The sequence below is a fragment of the Pipistrellus hanaki genome (genome assembly GCF_964339955.1).
Source record: "Pipistrellus hanaki genome assembly, chromosome: 1".
Taxonomy (NCBI): Eukaryota; Metazoa; Chordata; class Mammalia; order Chiroptera; family Vespertilionidae; genus Pipistrellus; species Pipistrellus hanaki.
In genome coordinates, this window is record NC_140503.1 from 59,648,137 (window position 1) to 59,671,345 (window position 23,209).

Below are 23,209 nucleotides of genomic sequence, written 5' to 3' on the forward strand. Positions count from 1 at the left end.
ACTGCCTTGTGCCTGGCCACTCTAGGCCTGGTCGCCGCTGTTCCAACATTCTGTCCCTTTTTTCTCTTTTTTTTTTTCTTTTTTTAAAAAAAAACAAAAACGCATTTATGTTGCAATGTTGGCTGGTGCGTTGAGTTCTGACTTAGTCTTTGATTTTTCAAGATCTTCTTTGTATTCTTTCTTAAGTAATTTTACTATCATTTGCTCTCACTTGATTTCTTCACATTGAGAACTTTTTTGGTTTCTTCCTCCTTGTCCTGGGAGCTCAGCAGGTTGGCCTGTGGCACCCCTTTGTTCTCCGCGGTCTCCCGCGCTGCTCCAGCCTGTTGCCGGGGACGGTGCTGCCCAGGAAGCAGCCCCCGTCCTTGGCTCCGTTGCCCGCATTCAGCAGTCGAAGGCTCAGGGGCACCCCCCCCCCCCCCCGGGGGCCCCGTCGCCCGGCTCCTTGCTGGCGCCCGGCTGGCCGGTGTCCGGCAGGGGCTCCTGCTCCACGTCGCGTTCCTCCAGTCTGGAGCTTTCTTTCTCCCTCCCACTAGGGGAGTCCAGGATCAGAGTCAACAGACTGTCCTCTGCGCACAGTGTGCGCGACTCCGGGGGCTCGGCCTTTCGCCGCCCTCCCAGGACTCCACCTCACAGCTCCGTCTCCCCCTGCCCGAGCCTGGGTCCCCAGGGACTGGCTCAGACCTGGAGTTCGGGGCGGTCTGGACTGAGGTTCAGCGCCGCCGCCGGAGGCTTTGTTTCTTCCGGCTAGGGTAATCCAGCATCAGAGTCAACATTCAGTTCTCTGCGCACCATGTGCGCGCGACTCCGGGGGCCCCGCCTTTCGCCGTCCCCCGGGATTGTCTCCCCCTGCCGGAGCCTGGGTCCCCAGGGTCTGGCCCATAACTTGGGGCTCAGTGCTGCCGGTTCGGGGGTTCAGCCCAGGCTGGGGGTTCTATTTCCTTCCTGCTAGGGAACGCCAGGCAGCACCCAGCCCTCTCCTCCTCTCTGGCTGCGACCTCTCCGCGTGTGCGCGTGCGTGTGAGCGCGCAGCATGTCTCCGTACCTTAGGCTTTTTTTCAGCTCCTCTGATTTTCCTTCTGGTTTTCTCCCTCCTTCCTATTGTAGAGTTTTCAGTCAGTCGACTACCTGTAGCTCTGGGCAATGTCCACTCTACATTTTAGTTGTATTCCCTTGAAATTGTTGTGAGCTGCTGCGGCTAGGTGTATACCCGAGCAGCCATCTTGGATCCTCCCCCCCATTGCTCATTTTTTAATAGGGTTATCTTTTGTTGTTGAATTGTAGGAGTTCTTTATATATTTCAAGAATAACCTATTTCAGATATATCATTTGCAAGTATTTTTCCCATTCTATGAATTGCCTTGTCAATCTGTTCTGTCCTTTGATGCACAAATGTTTTAAATTTTGATTAAGTCAATTTCATCTATTTTTAAAAATATATATTTTATTGATTTTTTACAGAGAGGAGGAGAGAGGGATAGAGAGCCAGAAACGTCGATGAGAGAGAAATATCGACCAGCTGCCTCTTGCACACCCCCTACCGGGGATGTGCCTGCAACCAAGGTACATGCCCTTGACCGGAATCGAACCTGGGACCTTTCAGTCCACTGACCGACGCTCTATCACTGAGCCAAACCGGTTTCGGCAATTTCATCTATTTTTTCATATGTTGCCTGTGCTTTTGGCATCATAATCAAGAAATTATTGCCAAATACAATGTCATTAAGCTTTTCCCTTTTGTTTTCTTCTAAGATTTTTATAGTTTTAGCTACTATGTTTAGGTGTGTGATCCATTTTGACTTATTTTTGTATATGATGTAAGGTAGTGGTGCAGTTTCATTTTTTTGTATGTGAATATCCCATCACCATTTATGAAAATTCTCATTGAATGGTCTAGGCACCCTTATTGTAAATCATCTTACCAAATTAAGCCATGATAAGTAATGACAGTTTTCTCTCAAAACCATGTTCAGTTACCCATTCACATATATATGCTATAACCTGTCTGTTTTTGGCTTATAGATTTCCCCAGGAAAAAATGTTTCGGGACAGTGAGCAAAAGAAATGTGTTCTGGGGAAGGAATCAGGGCAAGAGTGTTGTGGTTTTAGACATCACAGTTTTTGCCTATAGCAGTCTATGCCCAAGAGCAAACCTGTGCCAGCCAAGCATAGGATTCGGCATTTCTGAGAGCATATGTGATGGTTGGAATTGAGATTTCTAGTGACAACAGCGGGCCATTCTCAGATACCTACTTCTGGATATCTCACACTGAGAGATGACTAGAAGAGGGATTGTTTTATGCCCAGAGTCCAGGAAACCTGTATATTTGTTCATAGAGCTTTTCTAACCCTCTGCTTGTCAGGACTTGTGTTCTCATAGGTGCCTGCTGTTACATCAGGGGAATGAGTAATTGAACTTGGATAGGTGGTTTTTAAACTAGACCACTTCTTTCCATATGGGACCTCTGTAAAAGAAATTGATCAAATAGAGGACATGCAGGCTGGGGAGGCTGTTCTGAATGCTTAACATGGATACTTACATATCTCTTTTCTTTGATATGTTGGAACCTGTGTACAAGGAGATGCAGGGCAGTAAGCCCCGCATCTGGCGCCCTCCTAAGGGGAGTAGACTGTGGGATAGGGACGAAACTGGCTCTCCAACAACCCCCAAGGGGTCCCAGATTGCGAGAGGGCACAGGCCAGGCTGAGGGATCCCACCGGTGACGATCAGGGCCGGGGAGGGAGCACCGGAGGGCTCTAGGTCATATCTGGCCTGGTCTCACCCAGTGTCAATGGGGGCCAGCCGACCAGGGGGGGATGTGGGAGGTTGGCCATTTGGGGTGGGGCCACAGGAGGGCTCCAGGGCATATCCGGTCCATCTCAGTCCTGATCGGCTGGACTCCAGATGCAAGCTAACCTACTGGTTGGAGTGTCTGCCCCCTGGTGGTCAGTGCACATCATAGGCAGTGGTTGATTGGTCTTAACATATCATTAGCATATTATGCTTTGATTGGTTGAACAGTTGACCAGTCACCGGGCACTTAGCATATTAGGCTTTTATTATATAGGATGACCATGGACTTCTCAGTGTTATCCGTGTAATCTTTAGGTCTAGAGCAGGGGTGGGGAACCTTTTTTCTGCCAAGGGCCGTTTAGATATTTATAACATCATTTGTGGACCCTACAGAATTATCAACTTAAAAATTAGCCTGCTATATTTGGCCAAACATTTAATTAACTCACCCCTAATGCCTTGGCAAGGCCAGACCACATGATTTCCTGGGCCTTATACAGCCTGCAGGCCAGATGTCCCCACCCCCTGGAAAACCTGGCACAGGTAAGCACACAGTAAATATTAGCTCAAAGAATAATTTAGTGAGATAATTCTGTGATTCCCGTTTTTTTCTTTGCCAAAGATTTTTTAAACTATATTTTTTCTTGATTTCATAGAGAAAGGGAGAGGGAGAAATGGAACATGCATGATGAGAGAGAATCATTAATTGGTTGCCTCCTGCATGTGCCTTGTGGGGACTGAGTCTGCAACCAGGCATGTGCCCTGACTGGGAATTGAATCATGATCTTCTGGTTCATAGAAAGATGCTTAGCCAGTGAGCCACACCAGCCAAGCCACAGAATTTTTTTTTTTTTGGGGGGGGGGCGGGGGGGGTAACCAAAATTTAGGACAATTTTATCTTTGAAAAGATGGTATTTGACATCTAAAATCATAGTCCAATTAGTGGAATGAACTTCTTCCAACCTGAACACAGTCATATGGAATTAGTACTACATAAAGACATATGTTGCAAACTCTGAAGGCCTACAAAAACTCTGAGCTTTTGCTGAAACTGGTTTGGCTCAGTGGATAGAGCATCGGTCTGCGGACTGAAAAGTCCCAGGTTCGATTCTGGTCAAGGGCATGTACCTTGGTTGCAGGCACATCCCCAGTAGGGGGTGTGCAAGAGGCAGCTGATCGATGATTCTCTCATCGATGTTTCTAACTTTCTATCCCTCTCTTTTCCTCTCTGTAAAAAATCAATAAAATATATTTAAACAAAACAAAACAAAACAAAACAAAACAGATTTCCATTAAAATTTTTATAATGATGTGCAGCAGTAACCAATTTTAAAGCTTTGAAAATCTGGTTAAATTATCGATGACAGTCAATTTCCATAGTAATCTTTACCTTTATCACCTTAGGTGGACAAGGGAGTTTATGTTTCAAAATCCCTTACTTAGTTAACCAGTAGAGAGTCATTCAGTCACTGTTATGATGAGTGAGGAGAAGGTGCTGACATTGCTGGATGGTGTGGATTGGGTTCCACTTGCCTGCGGCAGTCCTGAGAGCCAAAACCTGCTCTTTGTTTGGACTGTTTATGTCACACTTAGAACTTCTAGGTTTTAGAATCATTAGCAGAGACTTATGAGGTTGGAAGGTCAAATCCATGTTTTCTGTCTGTCTGTATAATCAGAACTCTTTAAAAATATCCTAAGATTTGCCAGTCTGATTGATGTTTCTCTGACTTTGGATCTATTTTTGTTCATCAGTTTATGTTGTTCATTATATTCTACTAGGGGCCCATCCATGCACGAGTGGAGGGGTGTCCCTCAGCCCAGGGCAGTTGGAGGGCGGGGGGGGGGGGGGGGGGGCGGCCTTCAGGGGAGGGAAGTTGTGCACCCTCTCCAATCTGGGACCCCTTGATGGATGTTGGACCACCCGATCCTAGTGGGATTGGGCCTAAATGGGCGGTTGGACATCCCTCTCACAATCCAGGACTGCTGGCTCCTAACTGCCCTCCCCTGCTGGCCCAGTCACCCCTAACTGCCCTCCCTGCTGGCCTGATTGCCCACAACTGCCCTCTACTGCAGGCCCCGTCACCCCTAACTGCCCTCCCTGCTTGCCTGATCGCCCACAACTGCCCTTCCCTGTAGGCCTGTGTCTCCCTCCCTGCAACTGCCTTCCTCTGCTGGCCTAACTGCCCTCCCTTGCAAGCCACCTTGTGGTGGCCATCTTGTGTCCACATGGGGTGGCCATCTGTGTCTTGTTGTGATGGTCAATTTGCATATTACTCTTTTATTAAATAGGATAAGTGAGTGAGATCATGTGATATTTATCTTTCTCCAACTGGCTTATTTCACTTAGCATAATGCTCTCCAGGTCCATCCATGCTGTTGTGAATAGTAAAGAGTTATTTCTTTTTTATAGCAGGGTAGTATTCCATTGTGTAGATGTACCACAGGTTTCTAATCCACTCATCTGCTGATGGGCACTTAGGCTGTTTCCAAATCTTAGCTATTGTAAATTGTGCTGCTATGAACATAGGGGTGCATATATCCTTTCTGATTGGTGTTTCTGATTTCTTGGGATATATTCCTAGAAGTGGGATCACTGGGTCAAATGGGAATTCCATTTTTACTTTTTTGAGGAAACTCCATACTGTTTTCCACAGTGGCTGCACCAGTCAGGATTCCCACCAGCAGTGCATGAGGGTTTCTTTTTCTCCAAATCCTCACCAGCACTTGTTGTTAGTTGATTTGTTGATGATAGCCATTCTGACAGGGGTGAGATGGTATCTCATTGTTGTTTTAATTTGCATCTCTCGGATGATTAGTGACTTTATCATTGTGGTTTTAATGTACATTTCCCTAATAGCTAATGATGTTGAATGTCTTTTCAGGTGCTTATTTACTATTTGAATACACTTTTTGGTGAAATATCTGTTTATTTCTTGCCCATTTTCTGATTGGATTGTTTTGTTTTTACTATTAGGGTTATTAAGAGCCTGGGCTTTTGTAAGTAGCCATTTCAACGGTGTATTCATTCCTTTTGCTTCTCAGTTATTCCTGCCTTTACAGAACTCTGCTCAGAGCAACTTCCACAGACAGACTTGTGTGATTTCTTATAGCCTGAGGTAATCACGAGTTCATTCTGAATAGTTCTAAAACAGAACACAGGTCATCTGAACTCACTGCTCCCTAGCAGTCCTTTTTTTTTTTTTTTTTTTTTTTTTTTTTTAAGATATAATTCACATATAAAATTCACCTACTTAAAGTACAAGTCAGTGATTTTTAGTATATTCACAGAGTTGTGCAATCATCACACTATGTATTTCCAGAATATTGTTATCCACCACAAAAAAGAAATGTTGTTTTAGCAGTCACTTCACATTCCCCCATGTTTTTATTTCTCTAATCCAGGGTGGGGAATGTCCAACTTGAGGGCCATATAAGAAGTCATTTGGTCTGGCCTTGCCAAGGCATTCTGGGTGAGTTAATTGACCAAATATAGCAGGTTAATTTTTAAGTTGTAATTTTGTATGGCCCAAGAATGATGTTATAAATATCCAAATGGCCCCTGGCAGAAGAAAGGTTCCCCACCCCTGCTGCAGTCCCTGGAAACCACTAATCTACTTTCTGTCTCTGAGGATTTGCCTTTTCTGGATATTTCATACAAATAGAATCATATAACATATGGTCTTTTGTATCTGGTTTCTTGTACTTAGCATGATATTTTTAAGAATCATCTATGTTGTATTATGTACTAGAGACCCAGTGCACGAAATTCATGGACTCAGGGGAGAGAGGCCCCTCAGCCTGGCCTGCTCCCTCTCGCAGTCCAGGAGTCCTCACAGGATGTCCGACTGACGGTTTAGGCTCGCTTCCCCTGTCAGTCAGACATCTTTAGCGCTGTGGTAGAGTCAGGAGAGGCTCCTGCCACTGCCGCTGCACTTGCCAGCCATGAGCCCAGCTTCTGACTGAGCAGCACTCCCCCTGTGGGAGTACACTGACCACCAGGGGGCAGTTCCTGCATTGAGCATCTGCCCTCTGGTGGTCAGTGCACATCATAGCAACCAATTGTTTTGCCATTCGGCTGATTTGCATATTAGCCTTTTATTATATAGGATTAGTACCTCGTTTCTTTTCTTTTTTTTTTTTTTAATATATATATATTTTTATTGATATTTTACAGAGAGGAAGGGAGAGAGATAGAGAGCTAGAAACGTTGATGAGAGAGAAACATCGACCAGCTGCCTCTTGCACACCCCCTATTGGGGATGTGCCCGCAACCAAGGTACATGCCCTTGACCGGAATCAAACCCGGGACCTTTCAGTCCGCAGACCGACGCTCTACCACTGAGCCAAACCGGTTTCGGCAGTACCTCGTTTCTTTTTATGGCTGAATAATACTCCATTTTTAAATATATCTCACATTTGTTTTACCATTCATTACTTAATAGATATTTAATTTGCTCTTACTTTTTGGCTGTTGTGAATAATGTATATAAATGTTTTCATTTCTCTTGAATATATACCTAGGAATGAAATTGCTGAATCATATGCTAACTGTATGTTTAACTGTTTGAGTAACCACAAATTACTAGTATTTTCAAAAATAGCTGTACCATTTTACATCCCTAGTATCAATATATATGAGTTTTAGTTTCTCCACACCCTTACCAACACGTGTTATTTTTTATTATGGCCACTTACGTTTTTTATTATGACAATTCTAGTGGATGTAGAGTAGTACTATATTGCGGTTTTGATTCACATTTTCCTAATGATTAATGATGTTGAGCATTTTTTACATGTGCTTATTGGTTATTTGTGTTTCTTTGGAGAAATATCTATTCAGATCCTCTGCTCATTTTTTTAACTGAGTTATTTTTTCATTATTGAGTTGTAAGGCTCCTTTATATGAGCAGAATACTGGGCCTTTATCAGATATGTGACTTATAGATACTTTCAACTATTCTGTGAGTTGTATTTTCACTGTCCTAATGGTGTCCTTTGAAGCACAAAGGTTTTTAATTTTGAATAAGACTATTTTAACTGTTTTTCCTTTGGTTGCATTTTGTATCTTAATACTTTTTTAAATGAATACATTTTTACTCTTTATTACATTCCCTTTATCTTTTCCAAGTGGCCCCCATTGACAACAGTACCCAGTTCCTTAATGCAGATGAACTTTCTTCTACTTCCTGAGAAGGTTGAGGTTATTTGCCATAAATTCCTCAACTTTTTTTCTCTTAACCTCACCAGTTTCTATGTATTTTCATTTTTTTAAATATATTTTTATTTATTTCAGAGAAGATGGGAGAGGGAGATAGAAACATCAATGATGAGAATCACTGATCAGCTGCCTCCCGCACGTCCCCTACTGGAGATTAAGCCTACAACTCAGGCATGTGCCCTGATTCAGAACAGAAATATGACCTCCTGATTCATAGTTCAATGCTCAACCACTGAGCCGTACTGGCTGGGCTGTATGTGTTTTATTCTCCCTCCTATTGTCACTCTTCCTTTGGAATACAAAAATGTTGTCTTTCCTTTTAATATGAGCACCCCCACCTGGCCATTTTATCCTCTCCTGTAGGATTTTGATTCAATGACTGGTCTCTCTCTCCCTAGCATCAATACTCTATCCTCTACTATTCTTTTTTCCCCCTGACTTTATATAATTTCAGGTCTCTGTTCTCCCTTCATAGAAAATAATTACAGGGGCAGAACTTTTCCCCATTTTATTTTTCTTTAACCTACCAACCTCTTTGACTTCTTCCCTTTACTTTTAGTCTAAGCTGTTTTGTTTCATCTAAAATATAGCAGTAGCCTTCTTGGTAGTCTCCAAGGTACCAGTCTTCCATTTTGACTCATTTTGCACATTTTCCATCAAATAAATCTTCCCAAAGTGAAGTTCTGATCACCTAACTCTCCTTCCCCAATATTTTTTGATGACTCATTTAATACTGAGTTATCTATAGGACTCCCCAGCCAAATGCTCGAAGTTCTTTGTAATGTGTTCTCTCAAATGTGACATATTTGGGACAACTACTCTTCCTGGAACACATCCCTAGTTTCCTGCCTAATGCTGCTCCCCAGAACACCTGTCTTCCTTAGTCTCTAACTATGGAAATTCTGTTTTAACTCAAATTCCTTGAAATCTCTTTGCACCATCTCCTCACCCTTCCACCAGAGGGCACTCTCCAATCTTTAAATTCCTATCATATTGCAAACTTCTATGGGGCCCATATTCTGCCTTGTATTTTAGCTTTTAAAAATAGATGGTTAGAAAATAACTCCAAGACCATGTGGATTCCAGCAACAGAGAGGGATTGACAGGACTATTCCAACCATGAAGACAGAAGAGAAGCAGTCCAGAGATGGAAGACGCTGACGACACCTTGCCATAATAGCAGTCAGCAGCTGTGTTTCACTGTAGGTTGCCCAGAACCAAACCACAGAGGGTCAGACCTGCATTATCACCATATGTACACCATATAGAACTGAAATATCATTGCTGACATATACACATAAGGAACTGTTTGACATTAAAATTGGGTCTCAAAAGAACTGTTACCCAGAAAGAAACTCACTACAGACTGATTCATTTGCCTTTCAGCATAACCATTATTGCTTGTCTCATTTTTTATTCTTATATCTCCAGTAAGACATGATCTCACTCATCTAGGGGAAATGGTGAACAACATAGACTGATGAACAAGAACAGACTCAGAGATAAGGAGCCATGGGTCAGACTGTTAGACCTCAGAGGGAGGATGGGGATAAAAGGGAGAGATCAACCAAAGGACTTGTGTGTATACATATGAGCCTAACCAGTGGTCAAGGACAATAGGAAGTGGGGGCATGAGTGGGGAGGGAAGGGGGAATGGAAGGGGGGTTGAGGACAAATATGTGATACCTTAATAAAGAAATTTTTAAAAAATAGATTGTAAGGCGGAGACAAGTAGTTTGTCCATCTCTGGACTCTCTCTAACAACCGCGTAGGGTTTTAGAGCTAAAAAGTACTAAGTATTTCTTGATTTGATTTGAATGGCACCAGAATCCCTAGAGAGAAATCTGGAAAAGGCAGAAAACATGAGTTAGACAGGGTCTGGTGAAGCTGAGTAGGTAATTTATGCTTTAGTTTTACAATAAATCAAAGTACATGCTTAAAACCTCATTTTTCTGAATGTCAGTTTTGTCTTTTAAAACTATTCAGTGCATAGCAAATGTGCTCTTTGTTTTCAAAACACTAAGGGTAAAAGAAGAGTGGAACCAGTTGAATAAAATGATAGAGTCACCTTCTGTGACAAGTTGTATTATTTGTTCTGAATGAAGGCCCTAGAATTGTTATGAAGGATGTCATGTTCACCTCCTAGTTACAGAGAAAGGAAATAGTGAGATGTAGGTACTTTGTAAAATACTGCAAATAGGTTGACTTTTAAAGTTCAAAAATATTGCCTACAAAATATGGGTCACTTTATATGCTTTTCATTGGAGTTCTCTCAGCTGCCTCTGTAAGCAACTCTTAATGAATAGCTGGATCATGATATTAATTTCATGACCAGAATCAATGTATACTCAATGATAAACCCAATCTCATATTTTTCTATTAAAAAACTTTAGGTCAGCCTACCTACCAGATTGTTTTCATAAATCCATTATATTCATAGTGCTATTAAATCTTAGGTACTCTAAGATAGATTAAGTAAATAATTACGTTTTGGGTAGGGTGACTAAGAAGTGATTTTGTTCTCATTTTTAGGTCTGATACGTGATACTCTTCCTTATTTTATCTTTCCATTTGGGATTTTCAAATTTATTTCTAAATTGTAAGCTATTAAAAGCCAGGAAACGACACAATATTTTGTGTAACCTTTAACCCTAATAGAACTTTTTTAGCCCTGTAATTATTCAATAATAATTATAATCCCTAGTATCTAGTGAATGCTTATTAAGTGTTTGATACCTTCCTAAATACTATATATTTATTATTTCTTTTAATTCCAATAACAAGTTTGTGAGATTTCCCCCCTCTCTTTTCAAAGGAGAAAATGAGGCCTCTATGATTTGCTCAAGGTCACACATTACTTAAGTGGCTAAGCCAAGACTAACCCAGGCAGTCTGACTACAGGGTCTGTGCTCCCAACCACTACACCATCTTCCTCAATATGTGTGGGTTCACAGTGAGCTAATTAGAACCAAGCTGTGCACATGGCATATGTGCAGTGACATCCTATTTATGTTTTTATTTTGTAATGTACCCAGGATACTATGAGCCCACAGCTGGTGTCCCTTAATGATAATGGTGTTGGGATTCAAAAAATGATTTCCAGAGCATCCTGGGTACAGGCATTACATACTTTTTATTACCAGTGATCTTTAAATTCTGGGGCTTAAAAAGATTTATAATGTAAATACCCCAAATAGTTTTTTTTCTTTTTTTAAAAGTTGGATTTGAACGGAACTAGTATAAGATTACAATGTGTTTTCTGTTTATTATTTCAGTAGGGTTTTATTTTTACTTTTATTCTAAGTTATTTATCTATTTATGACCCTTTAGCAGTGGTTCTCAATCCTTCTAATGCCGTGACCCTTTAATATAGTTCCTCATGTTGTGGTAACCCGCAACCATAAAATTATTTTCGTTGCTACTTCATAACTGTAATTTTGCTGCTGTTATGAATCATAATGTAAATATCGGTGTTTTCTGATGGTCTTAGGCGACCCTGCTAGCGGTTCTCAACCTGCTCCAAACCCCAAACAAAGAGGAGGAATCTTCAGATCTCTCTGTAGCTCCTGCTGGGTGGCTTCAGGCAGTGGCTGACTTTGCACCTCCTTGGAGATGCAAGAGCTGGTGGTCAGAGTGAGACCATCCAGATTACAATTCTTCACATCCATAAGAGACACACTCAGGGGGCAGACTCGGAGAGTGCCAAAGCCCCACTGAAGCAAGTCCTGCCTCATAAGGGTGTCTCCAGCACAGAAGTTCTCCCATTGTAGACACAACTGATCCTCACAGCCAATTGGCCTGGAGGTCAATTCCTCCCAGTGATACCAACAACAATCAAGGCTTAGCTACAACAGGACTGTGCACACAGCCCACAAAGGGGTGCACCAGGAGTGTCCATCTCAGGTAATTAGGCTCATGTACAGTGAGTTTGTTCTCATTATTAGGCCTGACTAGAAATGTGATACTCTTCCTTATTTTATCTTTCCATTTGGATACCTAGCACACAAAGCCACTCTATCAACACAAGGAAGCAACCAAAATGCAGAGATAAAGAAAAGGTCACAAATGAAAGAAATGGAGGAAAGCAAACTACTGGATATAGAGTTCAAAACCACGGTTATAAAGTAACTCAAGAATCTTCTAGTGAGACCCTCCAAGAAATATAGTGAGACCCTCAAGAATATGAAAAGGTACCAATTAGAAATAAAGAATAATATACAGAGATCCAACAGCAAACAAGAGGATCCCAAGAATCAAGTCAAAGATTTGAAATATGAAGAAGCAAAAAACGCCCAACTGGAAAAGAAAAAAAGAATCCAAAAAGTTGAAGATAGTGTAAGAAGTCTCCAAGACAACATCAAGTATACCACCATCAGAATTATGTGGGTGCCAGAAGAAGAGAGAGAGCAAGATATTGAAAACTTATTTGAAGAAATAATGACAGAAAACTTTCCCTACCTGGTGAAAGAAATAGATTTACAATTCCAAGAAGCTCAAAGAACCCCAAACAAAAGGAATCCAAAGAGGACCACACCAAGACATATCATAATTAAAATGCCAAGGGCAGCTGAAACCGGTTTGGCTCAGTGGATAGAGCGTTGGTCTGTGGACTGAAAGGTCCCAGGTTCAATTCTAGTCAAGGGCATGTATGTTGGTTGTGGGCACATCCCCAGTAGGAGGTGTGCAAAAGGCAGCTGATCGATGATTCTCTTTCATAGATATTTCTAACTTTCTATCCCTCTCTCTTGTTCTCTGTAAAAAATCAATAATAAAAAAAAAATATGTATTTTTTAAAATGCCAAGGGAAAAAGACAAAGAATATTAAAAGCAGCAAAAGAAAAACAGTTACCTATAAGGGAGTACCCATAACAACTGTCAGCTGATTTCTCAACAGAGATTATGCAGGCCAGAAGGTAGTAGCAAGAAATATTCAAAGTGATGAATAGCAAGAACCTACAACCAAGATTACCCAGCCAAACTGTCATTTACAATTGAAGGTCAGATAAAGAGCTTCACAGATAGATAAAAAAAAAAAAAAAAAAAAAAAAAGACTAAAGGAGTTCACCACCACCAAACCAGTATTATATGAAATGATGAAGGGTATTCTTTAAGAAGAGGAAGAAGAGCCTGGCTGGCATAGCTCGGTGGTTGAGCACTGACCTATGAACCAGGAGGTTGCTGGTTCAATTCCTGACCAAGGCACATGCCCGGGTTGAGGGCTTGATCCATCCCCAGTGGGGGATGTGCAGCTCATCAGTGGTTCTCTCTCATCATTAATGTCTCTTTTTCTCTCTCTTTTCTCCTCTCTGAAATGAATAAGAAGAGGAAGAAGAAAAAAGTAAAGATAAAAATTATGAACAATGAAGTAATAACAAATACATATCTATCAACAAGTGAAACTAAAAATCAAATGAATAAAAAATCTGACCAATGGAATAAACTGGTAAATATAATACAATAGAATCAGGGGCATAGAAAGGGAGTGGACTGACAATTCTCGGGGGAAGGGGGTATGGGAGTGCAGGAAGAGACTGGACAAAATTCATACACCTTAGGAGAGGACAGGGGAAGTAAGAGCAGGGGGTGAAGTGGGAACCGGGTAGAGGGGAGTGATTGGGGGGGAGGGGAGAGGAACAACTGTAATAATCTGAATAATAAAATTTATTTTTTTTAAATGAGGAAAAAATACATTATGAGTATCCTTGCAGTGGAATACTATGTAGCTAATAAAAAGAATGAACTAGATTATGTATGTTCTGACAAGGAAAGATGTTCCTGATATAATGTTAAGTAGAAGGAGCAAGGCCCAGCCCAGCCAGTGTGGCTTAGTGGTTAAGTGTCAACCTATGAACCAGGAGGTCACAGTTCATTTCTGATCAGGGCACATGCCACGATTGTAAGGGGCATGCAGGGGGAAGCTGATCGATGATTCTCTCTCATCGTTGATGTTTCTATCTCTCTCTGCCTCTCCCTTCCTTTCTGAAATCAATAAAAATATATTTTTTTAAAGAGCAAGCACCTGAAATAGGTCCAGTTTTATCTCTATTAAGAGCAAATTAATATATAGAAGTTGAATAGAAAAGTTTTGAAATGCCATGCACCAAGCTGTCAACTATGATTAACTCTGGAAAAAAGATTAAGATTGAGGGAAGGGGTGAAGTAGGATTTTTAATTCAATATGCTTGTGTTATTTGAAATTATACCTGTCCAATTTTCCCAATACCATTTATTGAAGAGTCTATCTTTACTCCATTGTATGGTCATGCTCCTTTGTCAAATATTAATTGAGCATAAAGGCCTGGGTCAATTTCTGGGGTCTCTATTCTATTCCATTGATCTATATGCCTGTTGTTGTGCCAGTACCAGGCTGTTTTGATTACATTGGCTTTGTGGTATAACTTGATATCTGGTATTGTGATCTCTCCAATTTTGTTCTTCTTTCTCAAGATTGCTGTGGCTATTTGGAGTCTTTTATGGTTCCATATAATTTTTTTGAGTATATATTCTAGTTTTGTGAAGTATGCCATTGATATTTTAATAAGGATTGCATTGAATCTATAGATTGTTTTGGTAGTATGGACATTTTAATGATATTAATTCTCCCAGTCCATGAACACAGTATATTCTTCCACTTGTTTATATCTTCCTGTATCTCTTTTTCAATGTCCTATAGTTTTCTGAGCATATTTGCCAATGATTCATCAGATAAGGGGTTAATATTCTAAATATATAAGGAACTCATACAACTTAACAAAAGGAAGACAATAATCCAATCACAAAAAGGGGCAAAGGACCTAAATAGACACTTCTCCAAAGGGGACATACAGATGGCCAAGAGACATATGAAAAAATGCTCACAGTCACAAATCATCAGAGAGATGCAAATTAAAACCATAATGACGTATCACTTCACACCTGCCAGAATGGCTGCCATCAATAAATCAATAAACGTGCTAGTGAGGATGTGGAAAAAAGAGAACCCTAGTACACTGCTGGTGGGAATGCAGACTGGTGCAGCCACTATGGAAAACAGAATGGAGTTTTCTCAAAAAACTTAAATATGGAATTTCCATTTGACCCAATGATCCCCTTTTAGGAATATATCCTAAGAAACTCAAAACACCAATCCGAAAAAATATAAGCACCCTTATGTTCTTAGCAGCACTATTTGCAATAGGGGGCATCCAGAATGCAACTGATCAATGATGTTTCTCATCAATGTGTCTTATCTCTCTACCCCTCTCCCTTCCTCTCTTTCTAAAAATGAATAAAAACATTTTTTTAAAAAGACCCTTGAACAAATCTTTACCATTTTGAAAAGGAGGAGGAGGAAAAGGAGGAGCAGTAAGAAAAATTGAAAAGACAAATCATGGGTAGAGAAAAATTTGCAAAACACATGCTTGATAAAGGACCTATATCCAAAATATCTAAATGTCACAATCATTAAGACATATAACTCTAGTTTTTAAACAGCAGAAGATTTACATACTTCATCCATTGAAAATATACAAATGGCCATAACCACTTGGAAAAAATGCTCAACATTATTAGTCATCAGATAAATGCAAATTAAAATGACAATGCCATAGCACTGCATACCAACTAAAATGGCTATAATTAAAGATTTATGATATCAAATGTTGAGAGTCTGGAAACAGTATAATTATCATATATTACTGGCAGGAATGCAGTATGGTGCATCTACTTTGGAAAAACAGTCTGTTTCTTATAAAGTTAAACATACACTAACACTATGACTCTGCAGTTTCACTCTTAACATATGTCCCCATAAAGACATGTGCAAATGTTCATCGCAGCTTTCTTCATGATAGCTCTGAAGTGGAAATATCCCAAATGTTAATCAGCAGGTGAACTGTGGCACATTCATGTAATGGAATACTTCTTAGTAATAAGAGACTTCTAATAGGGCAACAGTATAGATGAATTGCAAAGGCATTATGCTAAGTGAAAGAAACCAGAAACAAAGGACCATATACTGTACTATTCAATTAATATGAAATTCTAGAAAAGGCAAATTCAGAGGAAGGTTTTTCCTACAAATAGCTATCTGAACACTAGTCTGGGAGGGCGGAGCTCCTGGGAGCGCTGAGTGGATCTCCTGTGGTGGGGCACCAGTCAGGTTCACGGGGGGGGGGGGGGGGGGGGGGGGGGAGGGGGGGGGGAATGATCCCTGCCCCAATGCTACAAAACTCAGTCACTGACACGCCCTTTGTCTGCCTTGGCCCAGGCAGCTGACTCCTCAGCAGGGCACAGCTCTGCAGGAGGTGGGGGTGGGGGGGAGGGGGCATCGGGAATCCAGAGGGTTGGAGCAATTGCATTTTCCCAGGCTGATGCTGTATAGAAGGGAATGTTCCACCCCAGAAAGTTGGTGTCTGCAGTCTGGAAAAGGGACTTACCACAGGGATCCTGGTGGCTGGCTGTCCCTTTAGCTTTCTCCCCAGAGTCACAAATCTCAGTCTCTCCTCACATGACTGTAGTCCACTCTGCCCTCGCACCACCAGAGCCCATGGTGAGTGGCTATGAATGAGATTTTGTGCATTGGCCCTTTAAGAGAGTGTGTGTATAGCAGACTTCCCATCTCTCCCTGGTGGGCAGAATTCCCCCTGATTTTCACAGTTAGGTGTTATGTGTGTGCCTCTTCAGGGCTCTGGTGCTCTGGGCTGGAGAGCCTGGCTTAGGGTCAGGACCCCACGCTTCTTCAGGAGGAACCTCCATGGCTGAGATATCCCTCCAGAATCTCAGCTACTACCCTTGGGAGTGGGGCCAGCCTCTTTCACGTCTCCACCCTTCCTACCAGTCTCAATGTGTCTTAGTCTGTATATCCTTGGTTATAAGACTTTTCTTCAGCTAGTCAGGTTTCTTGCTCTCTATTTTAATTCCACTTGTAATTCCAGTTTGGTCCTGGGAGGAGGTGAGTGTAAGTAACATCTGCCAGTAGCTTGGATCCTACAATAGGTATGTTTACACTACCATCACCACAAACATGCAACATGATGTGCTACAATCTTATGAAAGCTATGACATCACTAGGCAACAGGAATTGTTTGGCTCCATTGTAAGCTTATGGGACCATTGTCATATACGTGGTCCTCCTTTAACTGAAATGTCATGAAGCTCATCCCTGGATCTAGCTCTGCACTGTGGTCAGGCCCTTCTCCCAGGGCCCCTTCAACTGAGAGTTGGCAGCTTCTGGGTAGACGCGTGTATCCCTAGGCACTCTTCCCTTTCCTTTCTCCTCTGCCTCCAAGGGCTGTTTTTTGTTTGGTGTGTGTGTGTGTGTGTGTGTGTGTGTGTGTGTGTGTGTGTGTGTGTGCAGGAGGGGGAGGGGTGAGCTAACTCTTTGTTGGCTTAGACTGACGAATGAGTTTCTTTTCTCTTTTGTAATTGGCTTTCTTCCATCCCCATGTCTGCCACTTGCAACCTTGCCACCTTCCCTGTCACTGTTCCCAGTCGCTGCTTCTGCTTCTAGTTTCTGTTGCTGTCCAACAGCTTTCTCCCTTTCCCTTATCTTTTTCTTCTCTTTTCTCTTCTCCTTTGTGCTCATAGATATTGTCAGCAATTCAAAGGAAGGCTTTTCCTACAAATAGCCACCTGATCAGCCTTCAGCTCTTGGCTGTTCTTATAGCAAAGTGTTCTGGGCCTAACTCTGAACCTTAAATGCCTCAAGAAAAAAAGTGCTTCTGAATTTGAAGCCAAGGACATGTCAGGACACTTGTCTTCATATAAATGAAGTATTACTCTACCTCTCCTGAAGTGCAGTGACTCATGCCAAGGGTATCTCTTTTAAATAGGATAGAATAATTTAGTGTTTGTATTTATTATCCTCTTTGAATGGTTCCTGGTATTTGCTTGATGTCTCAGGATATGGAAGCATATTGAACTGATTGTCTCAAATGTTTGAGGTCCAGAGAAAATGCCATCTGTTCTGTGAAGCCTGCCTTTATTCTTCTAAGACCTATTCAGACTTTGTCACAGCATTTATTCACCTGGCCTTGCAGTGTAATCTCAACAGCTTCTGTGAAGTAGAGGAAGGAGTGAGAATCTATTCATGGCATTTGTATAGTCCTCTTTTTACTACTGCTGTTAACACGTTAAGCGCCATATCAGTCACTGGTGACTGACACTATAGTTTCCCTCGGGAAGACAAAACAGGCTGGGCGCTTAACGTGTTAAAGCAGTACCTTGTGAATAATGTTCTGTTGGATTGAATAACCGACTGGCTCCCTCAGATCTCTTGTGTAGTCTGTGACTGATGCTTGTGGAGGGTCCCTCGCACTTGTGTCATCTTGCATTTGCTCACATTGAAACTCCTCTACCAATTGCAAAAATTCCCGACTTCTTTCTGTAATCTGTCCCCAACCTGGCTCTGGCAAGGTGGTTGTAGTGTTATCCGTACACCAAAAGGTGGCTGATTCAATTCCCAGTCAGGGCACATACCTAGGTTACAAGTTTGATCCCCAGTTAGGGTGCGTACCAGAGGCAACCAATCAATGTTTCTCTCTCACACTCTTCCTCTTTCTCTAAAAATCAATAAAAACATATCCTTGGGTGAGAATTTAAAAAAAAAAAAAAAAAAAAAAAAGTCTATCTCTTTGCTACTTGGGGGAATTTAGTGTCAAACATAAATCAACATCCCTCAAAACTGCCAAGATGAAGTTACTGTGTTCATCCTCTTGCAGAGCCTTCTTGAAATACAAAAGTTCTTTTACATTTATCTGTCCTGAGCCGAAACCGGTTTGGCTCAATAGAGCGTCAGCTTGGGGACTGAAAGGTCCCGGGTTCGATTCCGGTCAAGGGCATGTACCTTGGTTGCGGGCATATCCCCAGTAGGGGGTGTGCAAGAGGCAGCTGATCGATGACTCTCTCTCATTAATGTTTCTAACTCTCTATCTCTCTCCCTTCCTCTCTGTATAAAATCAATAAAATATATATTTTTTTAAATTATCTGTCCTGAGAGGAAGATGCTGATTTGTTTCTCACACATTTTTGTCTCTGAGCCAATTTACTTTTAAAACAGCCCCATTACTTTTTAAACAGCTTTATTGAGATTTAATTCACATAATATTTATTTAAAGTACTTTTAAAGTATATAATTCAGTGTTTATTAGTATATTCACATAGTTGTGCAACCATTACCATAACCTAATTTCAGAATGTTTCTATTATCCCCAAAAGAAACCCTGTGCCCATGGCAGTCACTTTCCGTTTCCCTAACTCCCAGTTCTAGGCAACTTTCTGTCTACTACTGAGGAAGACAGACTAGTCTAAATGACTGATGGGCTGCTTCCAGCTCCAATGTTTTATGATCCTCAGTTTTTAGACTACTTTCTGTCTCTCTACATTAGCCTGGCTGGGCATTTCATATAAATGGAATCGTACCATATGTGGTCTTTTGTGGCAGGTTTCTTTCACTTGATAGTACTGATTTTTTTAAAATACCCTTATACTTTTCCCACAGAACAGATGTGGTCTTATAACTCTCATTAGTCCATCCATGGCCTGGTTTTATTGAATTTGAGATATTTGGTTAAGTCGCAAAATAACCTGTCACATATCAAATAACACTGGCTACTGATAGTAAAGAAAATGGTCCTGTTTCAGAGCCAAGAGAATTTTGCCCATGATTCAGTTAGAGTTATATTACATAAGGCTGATCCAAACTATTGCTATGGTCAAATGAATTGGGATATAATAGAAATCCATGATTTTCCCATTGGCCCCTGTCAATGGGTTATTTGAAGCATTTGGCTTATATATTAATAATTCCTGAGGATCATAAAACATTGGAGCTGGAAGCAGCCCATCAGTCATTTAGACTAGTCTGTCTTCCTCTAACTCTTATCCCGATTTTTACAGATTTCAGAATGTTAATAGCTAATTAATAGAACCTATTATAGCAAGATTAGAATGAATGTGTCTCAGTTACTAATCCAAAGTTATTTCCTTTACTTCTTTTTGGCCTTGTTGCATTTTTAGCCTGACTTGTCTAGGAACCAGAGTTTAGGACAGGAATTAAGTGAAGCTTTATTAGAGGTACAATCCCAGGACAATGAAAGTGAGGAAAAAGAGATAAGAAGCAAGAAGCTATGAGAAGCAAAAGAAAATGACTGGATTTCCAAGCTGGCAGCTGTGTCATGATGACCTCATGGGAATGAACAGACGAATCTCCCATGCAGAATTCCAAAATAATTTATGTAGCTACTTTGCCCTCCAGGAGGTCGAACATAGATCCCTACTTCTTAAGTAGTATGTACTGTGCATAGTAACTTCCTTCCAAAGGGTACAGAATGGAAAGGTGGTGGGAGGGTAACTTTACTGTGGAGAAACGGACAAACACTGCCTTCGCCAAGTGATGAAGACTGATGTCAGTAGTGACAAGAGATGTTTATAACATGCATCCTTGATGTCATGTGGTGGGAATGGCACTGTACTTCTTGTCACCTTCCTCTCAAAACCCATAACCCAGATTAATCATGAGGAAGGCCTCAGACAAATTGCAACTGAGAGACAGTCTACAAAATACCTGACCAATATTCTTCAAAACTGTCAAGATCATTTCAAAAAAAGAAAATCTAAAAAATAGTTACAGCAGAGAAGAGCCTAAGGAGACATGACTACAAAATGTAATGTGGTATCTTGGATGGATCCTGGAATGGAAAACAGACATTAGGTTAAAACTAAGGAAATGGGAATAAAATTTGGATTTAACTTAAAAATAATATATGAATGTTGGTTTATTAATGGTGACAAATGTGTCATACTAATATAAGTTGTTAATAATAACAGAAGAAATTTCTTTACTCAAAAACTGGGGGAAAATTATTTAAATGATCTTATAAAGGTGGTTGAATATATAATTAGATGAAGGAGGGGGAAGGGTTAAAGAAGACTCTGGAATTTCATAGTCAATGAGAAATAGTCAATTTAGTATCTAATTGTTTGCTTTATGATATGTTGCCCATTTGGGTAGATTTAAGGAAAATTTTTCTAAATTCTAGAAAAAGTAAAAAAACTCTTTAATCATCAAATATCCTTCAAATACAATTTCCCCATAATATTTTCATTTTGTTTCTAGTGTTCTGAGTTTCTTTCACTTACGATGATTTATTCTAAAAATGTAACCACCCCTTTTTGGCATACTGCTGAAGAGGAGAAGAAACCATTTATATGAAAACTAGACTAGCTGGTATTCCAGACTAAGGTAATAAGCTTCTGCATTAACAATTCATATATGTAATTTTTTGTGAAAGATGGTGTATATTAATTTACTGGCATTTCTAAATTAGATCTTTTAAAAACTTCATTCACTCAAATAAAATGTATTGTCCTCGGGTACAGGATGATATGGTGGTCAGAAAGGTGACTTATACACAGGTCCTGCTCACAGAAGTTTATAGTTCAGTGCTGGACAAGACATGTTTATAAACAACTATGCCAGAAAGTAGAGGGCTACGACTTTCCAGTAGAGGTGTTGATAAAGTCCTATCCAAGAAAACTAGCAGAGGAGATTACTCCAATTTGAAGGACCATGAAGGGGACAGGAGGTTGACTTGATCTTAAATAATTGCAGACTCTTAAGTCAGGGGTTATGTATTATTAATTTACATACCTAATGTATACAATAGGTGTTAAATAACATTTGTTGAATGACTGAAGGGTTTGTAAATGCAAAGGTAGTAGGAAAGGAAACACATTTAAGTCCTACCTATTGCTTTTTATGGTGTGATACAAAACTACTGTCTATGTCTGTCTCTTTTTGCCTAGCTGATTCTTCAGCTGATAAATAAGTTCATTTGATTTTGTCATTTTTCATTTCTGCATCTCAACAAATACATTACTTATAAATTTATTATCTATAAAGGTTTTTACATTGACTTTCTAATGGCTAGAGTATGGAATAAAGGAGGAAAGCCAGTCATTTCTTCATAAGAATCATTTATTTTTTAAGGCGCTCATTGTCCAGCTAGAGATTTTTCCAGGCTACTTGTACTTTTGTTTGCCTTTCTTCTTTGGGCAACTTTAAGGCATATGGAAATATTTACCAGATGGTGGTACAGATTTAGGGAGAAGAAAAAAAAGCTTTGGTCAACAAGTCATCTACTAATTAGCAACTCTGGTCAAGAAACTGGTGAGAGTGGTTTAAACTATATATATATGTTATACATAATGCATATCATCTGTGGATTTCAAGTCCATAGGTCCTCTCCTGTATTTCTATAGATTATTAAAAAGTATCTGATAGCACATCTAGACCATTTTTGGAGGATTCCTCTGTCAATTGCACTATTGTTATTTGCTTTTTTTTTAATTTTTTTTAATATATTTTATTGATTTTATACAGAGCGGAAGGGAGGGAGATAGAGAGTTAGAAACATCGATGAGAGAGAGTCATCGATCAGCTGCCTCTTGCACACCCCCTACTGGGGATATGCCCGCAACCAAGGTACATGCCCTTGACCGGAATCGAACCCGGGACCCTTCAGTCCCCAAGCCAACGCTCTATCCATTGAGCCAAACCGGTCCCGGCTGTTATTTGCTTTTTAAATGACCCAACTTTTTAATCTATAGGCAATAGCAATAATTCATGCTGTCTTCCTTATAAGAACTATAAAGTGCCTTACCATTGGCTTTCTGGGGATATAGCTATGGTAAAAAACTAGTATAATTATGATACCAAAACCACAAGTGACAAACTAAAAATAAATACTTTAGACTTCATCAAAATAAAAAACTTGGTTGCATATCATAACCAGTTAGAAAGTGGAAAGACATCCCACATAATAGGAGAAAGTATTTGCAAATATTTAGATATAACTGATAGGAGCTTATATCCAGAATATGTAAAGAGCTCTTACAACCCAATAATAAATGATCCTATATAATAAAGAGGTAATATACAAACTGACATCACTCCCAACACACAAGATGACCACCTACATGTCGCCCACATGTGGACACAAGATAGCCACCACAAGATGGCCAGCAGGGAAGCGCAGTTGTGGGCAATCAGGCCTAGAGGAGAGGGCAGTTGGCAGGGACCAGGCCTGCAAGGGAGGGCAGTTGGGGGCGACCAGCCCTGCAGAGGAGGACAGTTAGGTGCAACTAGGCCAGCAGGGGAGGGTAGTTAGGGTTAACCAGGCTGGCAAGGGAGGACAATTAGGGGCAATTGAGCCAGC

At 40.7% G+C, this 23,209-nt stretch overlaps 1 protein-coding gene across 3 annotated transcripts in view; it reads left to right on the forward strand.

Annotated features, from left to right (window-relative positions):
• Nucleotides 1–23,209, forward strand: part of FRMD5 (FERM domain containing 5) — a 271,184-nt gene that overhangs the window by 105,177 nt on the left and 142,798 nt on the right. Inside the window, exon 1 of one of the 3 annotated variants that reach the window (XM_084903327.1) lies at nucleotides 6,243–6,264. The exons of the other annotated variants lie outside the window; for them this stretch is intronic. The gene's annotated coding sequence lies outside the window, so the exon portion shown is untranslated. Of the gene's footprint in view, nucleotides 1–6,242; nucleotides 6,265–23,209 lie in introns of those variants that run through there. 3 annotated transcript variants of the gene reach the window in all.